The sequence below is a fragment of the Arvicanthis niloticus genome, chromosome 2 (genome assembly GCF_011762505.2).
Source record: "Arvicanthis niloticus isolate mArvNil1 chromosome 2, mArvNil1.pat.X, whole genome shotgun sequence".
In the NCBI taxonomy this organism is placed as follows: domain Eukaryota; kingdom Metazoa; phylum Chordata; class Mammalia; order Rodentia; family Muridae; genus Arvicanthis; species Arvicanthis niloticus.
Genome location: NC_047659.1, coordinates 133,532,203 through 133,536,272, shown reverse-complemented (window position 1 = coordinate 133,536,272; position 4,070 = coordinate 133,532,203). Strand labels below are relative to the sequence as shown.

The 4,070-nt window shown below is 43.3% G+C and overlaps 1 pseudogene; it reads right to left on the bottom strand.

The window, feature by feature from the left end:
• Positions 1 to 1,207: 1,207 nt before the first annotated feature.
• LOC117704185 (enoyl-CoA delta isomerase 3, peroxisomal pseudogene) lies at positions 1,208 to 2,385 on the bottom strand (annotated as a pseudogene).
• Positions 2,386 to 4,070: the final 1,685 nt, after the last annotated feature.

The window sequence follows — 4,070 nt, the reverse complement described above, 5'->3', positions numbered from 1 at the left end:
CAGAAAGAAGAACAGTAGATAGGAGAGCCAAGAGTGAGTGTTTGCCAAGAGTAAGGCCTTGCCATGGCTTCCCACAGAGGTGAGACTTTGTTGGAAGATTTGAAAAGCCCATGACAGGTTCAATACCACACTCCTCTCTCTAACTTGCAGACCAGGATATAAGCTCTTAGCTACTGCTATCTATCTATCTGTCTATCTGCTGCCACGCTCCCTATCATGGCGATCATGGACTCACCCTCTGAAACACTAAGCAAGCTCCCAATTAAATGCTTTCTTTTAGACACTGGCTCGGTTGTGGTGTCTCTTCACAGCTATAGAAAAGTAACTAGGACAGGTGGTTTCCATTTCCCAGCCATTGTGAATAGGGCAGCAATGAACATGGATGAGTGTCTGTGGAATAGGATATGAAGACCTTAGAGTGGTAAAGCTGGGTCATATGGTAGCTTTATTCTTAGCCTTCCGAGGGCTCTCCACACTGACTTCCAGATGGTTTGAAATAGTTTTTTGAGGTCCCATTTGCCAATTGTTGGCCTCAATTTCTGGGCAAATGGGGTCTTATTCAGAAAGTCCTTCCCTATATCTGTGTCATCTATAGCACGACCTGTGTTCTCTTCCAGCATTCTCAGTGTTCCAGGATCCACTCTTTGGTCCATTTGGTGTTAGTTTTCATGGAAGGTGGTAGGTACAGGCCTAATTTCATTCTTCTCAAAGTGTCATCCAGGCTTTCCAGCTCCATTTGTTGAAGATGCTGTCTTTTCTCCAGTGTATGTATTTGGCACATTTGTCAAATATTAGCAGTTATAGTTACATGCACTCATGTTTGCTTTTGTTCTAGTGGTCAACATGTACTTTTTGTACTAGTCCCATATTGCTTTTATTCCTTTGGCTCTGTGGTATATTTTGAGGTCTGAAATGGTAATTTCTATGGCACTGCTCTTTTTATACGGGCTCATTTTGGTTATACTGGGGTCTCTTGTGGATCCATATGAATTTAAAAAAATAGTTTCTATGATGAACTAAATGGGGATTTTTGGCTGGGACAGCACTGAATGAATAGATGGGTTTTGGTAGAATAATCATTGTTCTAGTATTAATTCTACCAATTGATGACTATAGGTTGTCTTTCCGTTTTCTAGTGTTTTTCTCTATCTCTTTGAGAGATTTAAAGCTTCCATTCTAGAGTTCTATCACCCTTGGGTTAGGTCAATCCTAACTATCCTGCATAGATGCTTAAGGCTTATTTTATGGAAGTTTTTATTGGTCATAACTGAGGCTCTCTTGTCATAACTGCTGTGCTGGGAATGAAAAAGGGGTACAGAGGAATGTGCGTAGTTCAAGCACCTGAAACCAGAACTCACGGCGTATTCTTCCTCTGGGAAGTCTAGCCACTCTGGCAGTCTTCACAGCTTTGCCTTTCTGGATATGAAGTTCATGACTGCCTCTGTGCACTCCTTTGACGTCACCCTTTCCTGGCCTACAGAACACTCCTCAGCATTAACAGTATGGAGCTTTTGTGTCTCATGTTTCCTGATTAACTCTGGAAACTCTGATCGAATTTGGCAGGAGCTTTGCATATGTTTTCAGCCTGGTCCAGACTTCTGTCTCAAAAGTGCTTTCAGGGAAAACTTCAGTGAGAAGGCCTTGAGCCCAAGCCTCTCTTGCTGTGAGCTTCTTCCCAAAGAGAAGCATCTCAGCTGCCTTTGCTGAGCCCATCATCTTTGGAAACACGTAAGAGGAGCATGCTTCTGGGATCAGGCCGAGGTGGCTGAACAGAGTATGGAACGTTGCCCTGTCCGATGCTTAGACAATATCAAATAGTCCCAGAAGGGTGACAGCAATTCCTACAGCTGGGCCATTTACTACTGCAACCAGAGGCTTCGGAAAGTCTATAAAAACAGTTTACAAATTCCCTCAGTACTATAGAAGACATGGCTGCATTCTGTATCTCACCAGCATCATTAATCAAATTTCTTAGGTTGTTCCCACTGCTGTAGTAGTCACCAGTTCCTGTGAAAACAGTCATGACCGAGTTATGGCATTTTTAAGTGCAGGCATAATATCGTGACACATCTGGAAGCTTATGGCGTTCTTTTTGGCGGGCCAATTGAACGTGATCTTCGTAGTGCCATCTTCAGAAGATACTAGGATATCCTTAGATTCCTGGACTCTCTTATCAGCTCCAAGCTTTCCCTGGCTCAAGGCTTCAGATGAGAAACTCAAACTGGATACAAGATCCACATGGTTCCTCCTGGCAGTTTCCGTCTGTGCATCTTGCTTGGCCTTATTGTCAAAGTCAAACACAGCAGGTTTAGGCATATTACAGGGTCCTTCTGCAGCCTTGGACACCAGCACTGCACCACTCTTCCGGTCACGGAAGCTGAAGTCAGCCTTCACCATAGGCCTTTCTAATTGTCACCTTTTGTTTTAAAATCACAGACAAGCACAAGCACACCCATGCTCCTATTCATTGACAAACAACGTTCCTAATCTAGGCAAAAGGTGTAGATCCTGGTGATCTGGGAAGTCGCTTCTCCAAGTCGCTTCTAGTTTGTCCTTGAAGTTAATCGTTCAGTTTTTTTTTTAAAGATTTATTTTTATTTATATGAGTACACTATAGCTGTCTTCAGATACACCTAAAGAGAACATCAGACCCCATTACAGATGGTTGTGAGCCACCATGTGGTTGCTGGGAATTGAACTCAGGACCTCTGGAATGGCAGCCAGTGCTCTTAATCGCTGAGCCATCTCTTCAGCCCCAATTGTTCAGTTTTTATTTTCCCTGTTTTCTTTCATTGGTACTCAGGTGTTTTATCTCTGATTGACGCTGTGTCAGGGTCAGTCTCGATCTGTGGTGGCTGAGGCACGAGCATTCTCACATAAATGAAAGGCTTTCTTAGTTTATGGCTAAGCTTTTTCATTGGTTCATAATTTGCAACAGCAACACCTGGTGTAAAATGAAAGTGTGACACTGTGTGTCAAAAAAAGTGCCACTCCAACTATCGAGTTTTCTTTAGTTTTCTATTTAGCTTTATTAACTCACTGAGACAATGTTTCAGTAGATCTCTGTAGCCCTAACCGGAAACTTACTATTCAGCTTGTAACTGGTCAATCCTCTTGCCTCAGCCTCCCACGTGTTGAGATTACAGGTTTGAGCCTCCTGGATTATATATTTTCTTGGATACAAGTCTTTTTATAGAACCCAGGCTGACCTACAGCTCACTATCCCCCTTCCTGAGTGCTAGGATTGCAGACTGTGTCACCAGAGCCGGCCCTACTGTGGAGCTTCAAAAGCACGTGTAGTGTTGTTCCCCCAAAGATGAAAGAACGCTTTCAGAAGAGTGAAGGCCTCAGGATGGACTCCTTTGACCTAGGTACACCTGCTACCGGGTTCCTCTTCCTGCCCTGGCATTGATAGACCACAAGGATGATCCAAATGATTGATCCCAGAAATATTCTTCTGAAGCCAGAGTTCTGAGTCCCAAAGGATAATATGCCTCATGAGAAAATATGTATGTGTGTGTATGTATGTATGTATATTAAATGCTATTAGAAACTATTGGGCCATAAAGGTTATTACAGTCAGAGTTCTCTAGAGAGACAGAACCAGAGCACTGATAGAATCAGATTTTGTCAAGCATCTAATGGTCATAGCAAGATGGACTACAGCCTCAAAGTCCACACCTGAGTATCGAGTCTCTCCTCAGAAACCAATAGCTTCCTGTGTGCCTAATGTTCACAGACCCTCAACTGTAAAGCAATGTCTCCTGCTGTGGGTTTTCAGCTTCTCACCACATCTCTCCCACACAGGAGAAAGCAACATTTTCATTTACAGCTGAGTAACAGGAGCCAAAGGAGGTCCAATCAGCTCACACGTCAGGTACATCTGACTTAAAGGTTCTGACTTAAAGGCTCTCGATGACTGTGTGGTACTGCCCAGTGTGTCTTGTTCAACGTAACCTCAGGACCTAGAACAGCACCTGGCATGTGGTAAGCAATTGTTAAGTAAGTTTTGTACAAATGAAGGGATAGATCTACGGAGTTTAACAGATGCCAAGAGAGTGTGGAAGTCA